Source organism: Muscardinus avellanarius (assembly GCF_963383645.1).
Source record: "Muscardinus avellanarius genome assembly, chromosome: X".
Lineage (NCBI taxonomy): Eukaryota > Metazoa > Chordata > Mammalia > Rodentia > Gliridae > Muscardinus > Muscardinus avellanarius.
Genome location: NC_137792.1, coordinates 124,017,951 through 124,032,643, shown reverse-complemented (window position 1 = coordinate 124,032,643; position 14,693 = coordinate 124,017,951). Strand labels below are relative to the sequence as shown.

Sequence of the window (14,693 nt, the reverse complement as noted above, 5' to 3'; positions counted from 1 at the left end):
AGGGTTGGGTGATGGTGGAGTAGCTATGGTGATGGGTACAGGAGTCAGGTAAGGTAGAAAATATGATTATGTTGTGGATGAATTTACATATAATAAGGTTGTATACGGTTGAGAATGGGAGAAGTTTAGATAGTAAAGTTGTTGTAATTATTGGAATATATAAGTATGGAGATGTGAGAAATTTTGTGTATTAAACACAGAGATACATTTAGGGGACAGAGAGAAAGTTTTGAGGGAAGATAGTATATAGCCTAAATTGAAGACTTTGTAGACAGGGTGGGAGAAAGGAGCAAAGACAAATAGATAAAATAAGGTGCAAAGGCTAACTTTTATACATCATGTATAGACAGCAACTTTGATAAAGAAAGAAAAGATACCATCCATAGAGAACAGAAAAGATTAAGGGAATAAACAGGATGAGAATAAACTAAAATAAAACAAAATTCTAGCCGCCATATATATAAGTAAAAAAAAGAAGGAACTAAAAACTTATTCCCACAGAAAACCAAAAAACAAATCAAACCCAAAGACCCAAAAAGTAAAACAAACAATACCAAACAGCAATAATAAAAAGTAAAATATAAAAGGATAGAAAAATAATAAAAAATAAAAGAGATAACAGTCCTACTATATTACTGATACATGGTGAATGCACCACTGTCTTGTATTTGCTTGGAGTGTCCCCTTGTGGCACCGTGCAGGTCTCACACCTTAAGTACCCTTCTGCAATACCGGATTTTGAGGTGGCCCACTCTGCGCACACTGGCACTCAGTTATCGCACTCATTGTGTGCTCGCCGGGTCCGTGGCTCCTCTGAATTCACGCTGACAGTCCAATCTGTGGCTCTGAAACTCTGGCAGCTCTTCTGTATCCTGCTGACTTTCTGCTCCCACGATGAGCAGGTCCACTTCCTGGTCCCTGCAGATCTCTGGGCGTGTCTGCGGGGCCGCCTTTGGTGGGTGAACAGTGCCACTCAGGAGCTCCAGTTAGCTCGCAACTTCAGGTATTGGAACTCACTGGATACTTTCAGACTTTAGAGCCTCTCTGGGAATGTTAAGGACCCAAAAGTCCCGACTGGGCCAGCGGCCCTGTGGCCATCTGCGCCTGCGCTTGTGCTGTGTCTTCTTATTATGGAGTTTGGAGCTTAGAGTTTAAAGGGGAGGCAGACATTCTTAATATCACAAAATAGACATAATTACCTATTTTTATAAATTCCATAAACAAAAAATGTAAGGTGCAATTAGAAAATATAATATAAGGGCCAAAGTTCAGGCACATTAATATAATGTGAAATTTAGAGAAAAGGTAAGAAAACATTATGCTAAATTGATAGAGTACAGAATCAGAGCTGAAGGACCTGATGTTACAGGCAGAAGGATTAGCAGGTGTAAAGGTCATATGGTGAGAAGAAGATTGAAACTTTTAGTAAAAAGAAATAGAGAAAGAGGTGGCTAGTGAACCTACAGGAATTGCTCCTGAGGATTAAGGGCCTCTCTATGAATGTTGAAGCAAAATCCTGCCTATAGCTACATGTTCTTTCCAATGACATACTGAGTCTCATAACTCTATACATATCATTTCCTAAATAGAATTTATTAGGGCTCTTTTTACTAATATAGACTACTTTCAATTAGGTCTGTCTGGCATCATTATACCAGACAGTATACCACGGCAACATTATACCATGGTATCATTAGACAGTACCTCCTCTGTGTGAGAGCATTGTGAAAAGCATGATTTTCTTTGATCCTTACATATGTCCTAAGACATAGATGCTAGTATTACAAACTAATTTTATGGAGAATGAAACCAAGGCCCAGAAAAATTATCTGACTTATTCAAGGTAAATGGGAATCATATTTGGCATTTCACTTATTCTCTCTCTGTGTCATAATATGTGATCCAAAGTGGAATTTAATTTCAAATCCAAAGTTCATCAAACTATGTTTATACTTAAGTATAACAAAGACTTTTAGAACTGATTAACAAATTCAGCAAAGTGTCTGGATACAAAATCAATCTAAAAATCAGATTTTCTATATGCTAACCATAAATCCACTGTAGAATAAATCCAGAAAACCTTCACACTCACAGTAACCTCAAAGACAATGAAATGCTTAGGAATAAACCTAACCAAGGAGGTGAAAGAGTCCTACAACAAAAATTATAAAACATTTAAAAATGAAATAGAATAAGATCTTAGAAGGTGGAAGTACTTTCCATGCTCTTGGATAATCAAAATAAGTGTCATCAAAATGGCTGTCCTTCCAAGAGTGATCTACAGATTCAATGTAATGCCTATTACCATGGTCATTCTTGACAGATCTAGAAAAATCAGTCCTTAAATTCACTTGGAACAAAAAAATACCCAGAATAGCCAAAATACTTATCAGCAATAAGAACAATGCAGCATCACAATATTTGACTTCGAACTATACCATAGAGCCATAGTAATAAAAACAACATGGTATTGGCACAAAATCAAACACTTAGATCAATGGGAAAGAATAGAAGTTTCAGAAACAAATCCACACAATTACAGCCAGTTGAGTTTTGCCAAAGTAGCCAAAGACATACACTGGAAAAAAGATGGCCTCTTCACCAAATAGTGCTGGCAAAATTGGTTATCCATATTCAGAATGGAATTACTTTCTTACCCTGAACCAGAATCAATTCAAGATGTATTGAAGACCTAGAAATTAGACCAGAGACCTTATAGTTACTTGAAGAGGTCATAAGAGCACAATACTCCAACATATAGGCATGGGTAATTTTCTCAAGATCCAAAAGGCACAAAAAAATTAAAAGGAGTATCAATATGTGGGGTTGCATAAAACTGAAGAGCTTCTATGCATAAAGAAAACTCACAAGAATTCCAAGAGAAAGTAGACAAAATGGGAGATCTTTGCCAACTATTTTTCTGATCGAGGACTAATATCTAGATTATACAAAGAACTTAAGAAATTCATCCCCAAAAGAACAAATAACCCAATCCAATCAAAGGGGACAGGTGAACTAAATAGACACTTCACAAAAGAATAAATACAAGTGGTAAATAAATATATAAAATATTCAATACCATTAACAATCTGAAAGATGAAAATCAAAACAACCTTAATATTTCACCTAACACCAAATAAAATGACAATCATTAAAAGCACAAGCAACAGCAAATGCTGGTGAGTATGTGGAGAAATAAGAATTCTAATACACTGTTGGTAGAATTGCAAATTAGTGCAACCACTTTGGAAAATAGTGTGGAGGACCCAGAAGAATAGGAATGAACCTACCATATGACTCAGCTATACCATTCCTGGGTGTCTACCTAAAAGAATAGAAACCAGACTACCAAAGTAATGCATGTCTACATTTATAGCAACGCAATTCACAATTGCCAAATTATAGAGCCCCCAAATTATGGATCCCTCAAGATTTCCATCAAGAAATTAATGGATTAAAAAGGTTGTGGGATATATGCACAATGGAATTCTACTCCACCATAAATAAGAACAAAATTATGTTATTTTCAGGGAAATGTATGGAAATGGAGAACCTTATGCTGAATGGGATTAGTCATTCATAAAAAGTGAAAGGTTGGATGTTCTTCCTCATAATAGAAAGCTAGGGAGAAACTGGGACAAAGGAGGTACTCTAGACAAAGGAAGACAGACCTACATGGAGTGAAGGAGGGGACTTAACTGAGCAAGATGGAAGTGGGAAGGAAGGCATAAAGAGGGAAACACCACAATGGATATAATGTACATGCACAATCTTATCCAAACCAATCACTGTGCTGAGTACAGGAAGGTGGGGAGGAAGAGAGTGGGGAGGGAACTGGGAGAGGGTTCAAAAAGTATTGTGTACACTTATACTTCTATCACCCTGAACTATGTCAAGATTTTGAATACAAAGCACCAATAAAAATTAAATTATAAATGAATAGACATCCAGTTACATAGTTTAAGAGAGACATCTTAGTCTTTGATTCAACATTTTACTGGTGAAGGAATGACTGAACACAAGTTTTAAGCAAATGCAAATCTTGCTGACACTTTATAATGCTATGAAATTGTCAAAGAGGATGTGACAATCCTTCATGCTTGAAGACATAATAGGACATTCTTTGCTGTTGTCCTTCCACAGCAATACTTTTCCCGCCATCCCTGGACAAAATTGCCTTATGGGAGCTTTAGAATTTTGGTAGGATTTTTTTGAAACCCTAGTGAAGCACAAGATCTCGGAGATACATTATGAATCTATAGAACTATAATCTCGTACATGCTTGCTGACTGTTGTTCTGGCTCCAGACCTGGAAATGGCCCCATCTCCCTGTGGACTTAACTGCAGTTACATTTTACTTACTCCTGAAACCAGGACCGTCTGCCAAGGACCAAGAGGGGTCACATGCATTTATGCCTCAGGCAATATGCCTTCCTTATTTTAGTCCTAACTGTGGACTCTGAATGGCCATAAAACTTAGTTCAAGCTCATTTCAGCTGTGGTATGAAGGTTGTCCTTCCCACACAGGTAGGGTGGAGTCCCCCTGTGTCAGTGGAAGAGTGATTGCTAAAAGATGTAGAGACATTTTTTGGTGGTATCAATTACAGTGAACACAAGAAGCCAAGTGATTGGGAAAAGCTTAGATATAGCTAAAGGATAGGGATTGAACAAAGAAGTGGCATAAAAATCAGACATGGTGGTGCATGTCTGGAATGCCAGTACTTGAGAAGCAGAGACAGGAGGATCTTAGGTTCCAGGTCAGCCTTAGCAGTTTAGAGGGATCCTCAGAAACTTAGTGAGACCCTGTTTTAATACAAACAACAACATGCTGGGATGTAGCTAAGAGGTAGGATGCATCTGGGTTCTCTCCCCAGTATCAGAAAAAAGAAGTATTTTTAATGCTGGCCATGGTGATGCATACCTGTAATCTCAGTACTTGGGAGGCTAAGTCAGGTGGATTGCAGGTTCAAGGACAGCATCAATAACTTAGCGAGAAACTTTGCATCAGCAGAAGCTAATACCAGAATTTTAAAACAACTCTAAATGGATCCTATTTATGTGAGAGTATTACAGACTATCTGAGCCAAACTTTATGAACCGGCTGTCCAGAGCACAAGTCCATCTACGGTGTATTTTGTCTGGCCTGCACAGTATCGTAAAATATGTCAAATGGGTTGATAATATTGACAAAGTTAGAGAAGAGGTTGGGTACACATCTGGATATAAATTTCCCTAGAAATTCATAAAGTTTGGCAAAATGGGAACTTACAGTCTTACAGATAAATTTCATGTTTGAGCTCAGTAGTGTCTGCACTTAAGTAGAGCTGAGTCTCTGCAAATTTATCTTTTTTTTTTTTTTCTTGGTACTTGGGATGGATCCCAGGGGCATTCCCCGGCCCTATTTTTTATTCTTTACTTTGAAACAGGGTCTCATTGAGTTGCAAAAGACTTCACTATGTAGTAGCTGGGGCTGTCCCCGAACCCGGGTCGTCCTGTCTCATACTCTCAAATGCTGGGATTATAGGTGTGCGCCACCACGCCCAGATGCAATCTATCTCAAATCCCACATGCCTAGCTGCAATCTATCTCCAATCCCACTGCTCCTTTGTGTTTTTCTGATTCTAATGCAGCATATCAGCTGCCATAATCTTTCTGCTTGAGGTAATGCTTTTCTGCTACTGATAGGACTTATTTCTTTTTGTGTGCTTTATTATCTAAGGACATCCACATCTTCTTTCAAAGGGGATGCTAATCCCTTAGGATAGAGTGATCTGTAGAACTTATTTAGGTAGAGATTGCATATTTGGAGTGTCTAAAATTATTTATTTATATTGGATTCAATTTATATTTCTGAACCCTGCTGTCTTCTGAGACCTGAATCCTAACACTTGTGATTTTTGGCACACTGACACTTTTCACTTATAAAAATACATAAAAAATACCCTTGCCCATTTCACAGAATAATGGTTCTAAATATAAAATTTCCGTATTCAAAATTCTAAAAGGATATTATGGTTTGAATCTGGAATGTTCTCCAAAGGCTTATGTATAGAAGGCTTGGTCCTCTATGTAGGATTACACAGATGTGGCTCTTTGGGGAAGTGACTAGATCACAAGGGCATTAAACTCATTAATGTATTATTTTACTGATGAATCCATTGAGGAATGAACGATTGGGAGCTGATGGAAACTGTAGGAAGTGAGACCTTGAAGGGAATGGGTCCTTGATGGTGTGCCTATGTGGACTAGATCTTGACCCTGACCATTTTCTCTGTTTCCCTTTGACTCTTGGCTACCATGAGGTGAGCTCTTTTCCTCTGCCACACCATTGAACCATTAGATTTCTGCCTCACCACAAGCCTAAAAGCAATGGAATCAGCTTACCATGAACTTAAACCTTGAACCAAAATAAATATTTCCTCCTGTATATTTATTTTTAAAGTATTTTGTCACAGTAACAAAAAGCTGACTAACATACAGGATAAACAGAAATATTTGTGCAGTTTACATTTCACGTACTCTTCTTGTTTACCTATTTGTTGTTAATATTTTCTAATTCCCCAAGTTGGTTCCACAAAGGGAGAATGTAAATTTCTCTTTCTTTCAAATGATCAGATTCAACTGTCTACCCAGAACACATTTACTAGTGATGGGTCAATATTTCAAACTATATAGACACGGATTTGAATTAATTCTTAAGTGTCCATTAGTTTTATATCAATAATAAAATAAATGTGAAATTTAAATGGTCAGAATTGCTTTCCAATTTGGAAATCTATATAGAATTGGGATTTAGATCTCCAGTCCCAAGGCTTGTATTATTGTTCTGAGCAATTTGAGTATGCAGAACAGATAATGAAATAAAAGATTTTTAGTAGGTATCAGGGAAAAAGAGAATCTGCTAATACTTAGTCTACATAATTGTCTTGTTCCATTTCTATAAATACCAAAGATTATCCTGCCAAGAGTGTGTATGTATTTTAGATAGCTCCTAATCACAGAAGGAGAATATGAAATTGTCATATGTTTGGAAGCTCCTGGTTCTTGCAGAAATTTGGTAAATTGGAAACTGAAACCCTTACACCATTTAACTTAAATACAATAACGTACATAAACATAACGGTGCTTGTGCTCACAAAGTGGATGCTGATCAATGAGCCAGTCAATTCAAAATGTATTAGCCAATTCATACAGGATTTCACACACTGAATATTACATTAAATATTGCTCTTTTAAATTGTTTACCCACTAAACCAAATGACAAATTAGCCATAGATTTAGAATAATTGAATTTAGGTTACTGGAAACAATTTCTAAGCTCCTAAGGGAAGAATTCATATTGTCAGAAATGGAGCTGGGAAAATACAAGAATAATGAAAACAGTGAATAAATTTTGTCCAGGATTGCTAGTGAAGGAATAATACCACATACCAGAAATTACAGAGTTTGTTTTAATATCAAAATAATCAGAATACATCTGCTGCAGTCTCCTATCTCTGACTCTTAACCTCACCCAATCATGGACTAAGGTACTGTTTCCCCCCTCAAGTGTTATTTGAATTGCACTTTTTCATGTTATGAAAATTTATCAAATATGAAGATGTTGTCTTTTTCTCCACATACACTTATTAAAAATTGGTCTTAAAATGTTTATGGCAATTTTCCTGCCTGCTTTACTTTGGTGAATTAATGTATAGATTTTCTGGCTAAGGTATTCAAGAAAAGAAATATTATTTTCCACAATGATATGTAATCACTTATCTGAAGGCAAGATACACATAGTTTTGTACTCTGGTGTTATTAAGAATAGACTAAGTCAGACGTGGTGGTGCATAATTGTAATCCCAGTAATTGGGAGGCTGAGACAGGAAGATTGTAGTTTGAGGACAGCCTCAGCTACTTAATGAGGCCCTTTGTAACTCAGTGAGACCCTGTTTCAAAGTTAAGAATAAAAAAATGGGGCTGGGGATGTAGCTTGGAGGTAGAATGGAACCCCCAGTACTGCAAACAACAACAACAAAAGTAGAATAGACCACAGATGACATTTTGTTAAGTGGAAAAAGCCACAAACAAAAAAATACTAGATGTTCATTCTCAAAAGTAAATACTAAAACAGCTGAGTTCAAACTATATTGTAGAATAGAATATTAGAGTCTAGGGAAAAAGAGCAGGAGGGGAGATATATGAAGTTGTATAATGGGTACCAAAATACTTTTTTGTGTGGCACTGAAGATTGAATCCAAGAGCATTCTACTTCCAATCTATACAAGTTACACCCATAGCACTACTTACTTAATTAACTTTGTTGTTTTTGTGAAACAGGGTCTCACTAGGTTGCTGAGGCTGGTCTCAAACCTGCAATTCTCCTATTTCAGACTGCCAAATACTCGCATTGCAGGTATATGCAACCATGCCTAGTTCCAAAATACCATTATAAAATAGAACTAGTTATATTGTTTTAGAACATCTAGAATAAAAGGAAACTCTAATAATTTATTACATATTTCAAATTACTATAGATATTTGAAGGTTCCCAGAACATAAGAATGATAACATATATGCTAATCACTCTGAAATGATATATAAATGTGTTGAAATATATTGTACTGAACAAATATGCACAATTATAATGTTAATTAAAAAGAAAACTTAAGGCCCTTTGAGAAAATAATATATTATAAACTTTTTTCTTCAGATAGATAAGCATATTTTTGATATCTGCATAATGTTTCATTACCATTGTTTATATATCCATTCTCTTATTGTTTGATGTTTATGTTGTTTTCAATTTATCAACATTATAATTTATTCTCCAGTAAAGTTACATGTATAGAAATATTTATCCAAAAATTTTTCATCTTGGGATATATACTCCTAGAAGAAAAATTATTCTGGTTAGGAGTATATACAATTTTAACTTTTCTGATATTTATTTATTTATTTATTTATTTATTTATTTATTTATTTTATTTGGTGGTACTGGGGTTCCTGGAAACCCTTCTACATCCGGGCTACACTCCCAGACCTGTTTTTTATATTTTTATTTGGAAACATGGTCTCTAAAGCCAGGGAGGCTGGCTCCAAATCTGCATGATCCTCCTGTCTCCACCTCCCAAGTGCGGGGATTACAAGCGTGTGCCACCACGGCCAGCAAGTTTCTGATATTTAAAACCACATTGTCCTTCAGAAATAACATTTGATTTAATTCTACTGAAAGCAACATCTTTTATCTGTACTCTTTCCAGCACTACAGTGTGTGTGTGTGTGTGTGTGTGTGTGTGTGTGTGTGTGTGTGTGTGTGTAACCTTTGTCACTCTAGACAAGTGTAATACCAAAACCTTAAATTTAGTATCATGTTACTTATTGTTCTTGTCCACCAGGACATTAAAACTTTGGGAAAAATTTCCACCCCTGAAGATAACTTCTGTGAAAAAGATAAGCAATACATTTTTTGAATGGAGAGTGAAAAGTTTTATTGCCTGATCCTCTGGTGCATGTCTAGATGGCAAAAGAGATAAGGATAATTACAACCATGACTTATACAAATTTTACAATATACTAGCTTTCTTAAGTTATTTTCAACTCTACTACAACAAAGGACTTACCACATGATATTGATAAGAAAACAAACTCAGGACCAGGGCAGTATAATAAAGAATACAAAAAAGTGTACATGCGATAGTCAAATATGAATAAAATACCAGCTTCACTATTTCCTCTCTATAAAGCTGTGCATGAATTAATGTAAAAATATGGGCTATTATACTTTATAGGATTTTATGCAGATTAATGAAATAATAAATACCAAGTACCTGCAACTTAAATGTTTCTTTAATTGCATCAACTACTGCTGCATTTATCAAATTGATGATATCATGGTGGTAGTTAAATTTGGCATAAACCACATTGGTAATGAGTACTAAATCTGAGGTTTGAACTCACGTATAGTACTGTGTTCTTTCTATTGGTCAGAGCTATCCTAGTAGTGCTTGCTGATTTGCAGCCAACGGAATGGTCATAATTTTTGTTCAAAATACTGTGCTGGATGCTTTAACTATGTGATTTCTTGCTCCTTAGACACATGTTCTAATAGGGTCGCAAAGATCCTGAAATACAATGCTAAAAGTGTCATGGTGAAACTTACTTTAGAAGGCTGATTATTTCCTTTGTTTTAGGTACCAAAGCTTCAGCAATAATAACATATTGGACACACTACTATAATTCAGTAGCAATTTTCTTACTCTTTAATTGTTCATACTTCTCTGTGTGTGGTGATATACATTGTAATCCCAGCATTCCGGAGGCTGAGATAGAAGGACCCATGTTCATGGCCGGCCTTGTCTACTTAGTGAGGCTCTTTGCAACTCAGTGAGACCCCTTTTCAAAATAAAGAATAGAAAATAGGGCTGGGGGGCCGAGATATAGCTCAGTGGCAAAGTGCCTGCTTTGCAGGTGTGGCGCTCTGGGTTCAATCCCTGGTTTAAAAAAAATAAAAAAGACAATAAAAATAAAAATAAAAAAGAACCCATTAAAAAAATAAGCTAAGAAAATAGGGCTGGGAGTATAGCTCAGAGGTAGAATGCCCCTGAGTTCCACTTCCAGCACTGCAAGAAAACATGCTCATACTTTAACATGTTCTTAAATATGGAGTTTATCTCAGTCAACATTTTCAATGATATAATTCAGAACTGACCACACAACTTATAAAAAGGAAAATTTTATTTTCTCACAGTTTCTTGGAAATTCCAGGATCAGTCTATGTGAGGCCAGGGGTCTGGAGCTCAAGGCATAGTGACAGGTAGCAGAGAGAGGTAGAGTGCTTGGGCTGTGCTCCTTATATCATGGAGGCTGGAAGCAAGAGAGAGGGAGAGAGAGAAATGTGAGAGAATTCAAAGACATAGGTGCAATTCCTAAGGCAATATTCCCAGGGAGCCACCGTCTCCAGCCACACCATTCCAACCTAGGTTAACACCTAGGTAAGTTACCCTTATGACTTAACTATTTTAATACTGAGAATTTCAGGAAACATTATATCTATGACCAAAACAGTGTGTGACTCAGAATCATTAGAATCCATCCATTGCTTTGTCAATTTCCTTCTTAAAATGCAGTGGTCTGATTTTAGTGTAATACTGAAGAAGAGGACCAAACAGAATAATGGTACATCATCACATCTTATTGTTATTATAGTGAAATTTATGATTTTTTTTACTGCAGCCCAAGTTGACATTGACAAATTGACAGCTACATTACTTTTTAATATAAGCCAATCATTCTTTTTAAAAAATATTGACCTAGTAATTGTACATCTTTATGAAATACAGTGTAATGTTCTGGTACATTAACATATTATATACTGATCTACTCAAGATAGGTAGGTTTTACAACATATCCAGTGTTTTATCAATTCTTTGTGATGAGAACATTCAAGACCGTATCTTTTAGTCATTTTGGATTATATGATACAATATTGTCAAGTGTAATCACACTCCGTAATACAATACCAACACTTATTTCTCTGGTCTGGCTGTGATTTTGTACCCATTAAACTAATCCTTTTCTAGCCCCACAGTCCACTCTTCTTTCTTTTGCTCCTTCCACCACTTGATCTTTGGTAACTACACACACATCACCCAGCCAGCCCCCCAGTCCCCACCTCACTCCTTCCCCATCCCTCCCTCCCATGCTTGGTTTAGTGGTTGACTTTGATACAAATAAGTACATCCTGTGCTTTAAAGCGTTTCCCTCTCCCCACCTCCCATCCCCACAGTTAGGTTGTCTTATTTTCTCCTCTATAGGATCTCTTTTTTCACCTGGAGTTCTTCCTATGACCCCATTTACCCTAGCTTTCACATATTAGGGAAAGGATCCGATTCCTTACTTTTTGTGACTAACTAATCTCACTTAGCATAATGTCCTCAAGATACATCCATTTCCCTATAAATACCGCAATTGCATTTGTTTATGGCTGAGTAAAATTCCATTGTGTACATATCCCACAGTTTTGTAATCCATTCATCTGTTGTTGGACATCTTGTTGGCTGGTTCCACAGTTTGGCTATGGTGAATTGGGCAGCTATGAACATAGATACACATGCATTAGTTTGGAAGTTTGGCTTCCTATCTTTTGGGTAGATACCCAGAAGTGGTATTGCTGGATCGAATGGTAGATTTGTTCCCATTCTTCTGAGGTTTCTCCATACTGTTTCCCAAAGGTTTTTTTTTTTTTTTTAATAAACTAAAATTTTGAGATTCTTTTACAAATGACTGTTTATCATGTCTCTTTTATTTCTTAATTATTTTGGATGGTCATAATGAGATACCATCCACTGGGTGGCTTAAATAACAGATATTTATTTTTTCACAATTCCAAAAGCTAGAAGTTCAAGTTCAAGGTTCAATTGTCTTCTTGTGAGGGCTTCATGTTTCAAATACAGATGGCCACCTTCTTGCTGGTTCCGCAATGGCAGGGAAAAAGAGAAATAGCAAGCTCTTTGGTGTTTCTTCACATAAGGGCACTATTTCCATCATGTGAGCTAGAGCCTAATTACTTAATGTAAACCTATTTGATTCTCAAAGGCTCTATATCAAATATTTCTTACATTGGGTATTAGGGCTTCAACAGAGAAATTTTTAGAGGGTAAAATTCAGCTCATATAACTATCCTTTTATATGAAGCAGTTTTATGAAACAAGATATTGGACTTTTTAAATATTTGTATTCATTATTCTTGGAGATTTCATACCTTTCTTCAGGAGAAAACAAATAATCAGAACTTAAGAACTTATAATGATATAAGATAAATTCACTGCCCTCCCATAATAATCTCCTTCATCATTAGGCTGAATTCTCCTTTTTAATTTTTTCTTCTCTATTTTCTAGTTGGAAAACCACAGTACTTGTTACAAAATTTTATTTTTAGTCCAATTATCTAAACCTAATTATTTCTAGAAATTATATATTTCTACCAAATGACTATAAGTCTCCTTGACCAGAGCATAAGTTATCTGTGACTGTTAATTTAAAGAACAGTAAAATATTTTTGTGTTATGCAGAATAAAACAGAACATTTTTAGCCACCAAAAACCAGGAAAGATCCAAGCCTCTTATGCTATCAAATGTTCCAGTGCATAATGGGAGCTGTTGACTTGCAACAGAATCAGTGAAGTCATACAGGTGTTAAGGTACAGTTTTATCTTATTTTCTTTAAATTATTTTAGTGCCTTCCTCACTTCTTTAATTGATGATATGGCATTGTCCATTTATAAGCTTTTTTTCTTTGTTTCTAAATTTCTATCAAAGATAATTTTATTTTAAAATTCTTGAGCCAATTATCAGTTTTAATTTGTTATATGATGTTCAGTACAGAATATTTTTGAATATTTGGATAATTATGCATAAATATGCACATGTGCATTCATGAACATACACATATGCATCAAAACAACCACAAGCATGTCTTTTATTTTTTACTTCGAAGTTGGTGTTTTCTAATGTGTAGGCCAAAGCTGACTCCAAGCTAACTTTTGAGGGCTATCTTTGGCTCTATTCTCTCTCTTATTTACATAATTCTCTCCTCATACTTTTACATATTTTATCTAGGCACCTGTGTCCTCATAACACCCAAGAACTCTCACAGATTTCAATAAAAATCTAATTTTCTTGCAGAGTAAAATCTTTATTTCCTCTCTCATAAAAGTATAGCTACTCCTCTACCTCCAAGGTTTCTTAATTTTACATTGCCATTCTTAAATAAATTTTCAGATATTTTATTAGTTGATGATTGTATTCTTTGTAGAAAATATACTTTTACTTAAGTCAGAGATTCTTTAAGATGTCACCTTAAACAAAAATATTACTCTGATGACAGGAAAGTGAGGCAATATAATGAAGATGGTAGATGTCTTTCTGGTGCCTTAATTTCATAAGACTTCACTTATATCTTTTTTCCAAATCTAGCATGCTCACCTCTAATATACTCAAAAACACTCAATAGTAATTTAGACTAGCTGCATACTGAAGGTTATGAGGTTAGGACTGAGAAGAAAGGATTGTGGCATACTTTTAGATTCAAAATGCTTTTAAATGAAAGTTTCATAGGTCTGTAACTCTCCCTGTCATTAGTGATCTGTCTAGTTCTGAAAGCCTTTTCGAACAAAGCTAGGATCAGAGAAGTATCACTTTTAAAATTCCCTTTGTTGCTATGACTGTCTTTGTGGTTGTGAAATGGTGATGCTTGACTTGGGCTTCTGTACACAATAAAGCATAGAATATGTGATGGCATCTAAGGAAATTGATAGACAACATCAGGACATAATTACTGACTACTTCCTGATGAATTGAAGACTAGAAAAAATATGCCCTGATCTCAGATTTTATCTCCAGATTTAAAATATGAATTATGAAATTAAATGTAATGGTCATTGGCCAAGGAAAAAATTAATGGGTAATTATAATAAACACAAAAGAATAATGACTTGTACATGGTGATTTTGCTATTTAAATGATATGGCATAGGCCTGAAAGAATAAATAAAATCCCAAACCATATGTTATTGCTTTGGTTGTCTAAAAATTATGTCACACCATGGAAATATGAGTCTTAAAGATTTAGCTGTTGATAGATATATGAAAGTAAACACTGGGACAGATGTGTGCATCTAATGAAAATAGTAACTGACCTTAAAAAAATAA

The 14,693-nt window shown here is 35.5% G+C and overlaps 1 pseudogene across 1 annotated transcript in view; it reads left to right on the top strand.

Moving 5' to 3' along the window:
- The first annotated feature begins 894 nt into the window (after positions 1 to 894).
- Positions 895 to 14,693, top strand: part of LOC308279065 (actin-related protein 2/3 complex subunit 2-like) — an 82,618-nt pseudogene continuing 68,819 nt past the window's right edge. Inside the window, exon 1 of the transcript in view lies at positions 895 to 955. The product of the transcript in view is annotated as an actin-related protein 2/3 complex subunit 2-like (transcript). The remainder of the gene's footprint in view (positions 956 to 14,693) is intronic.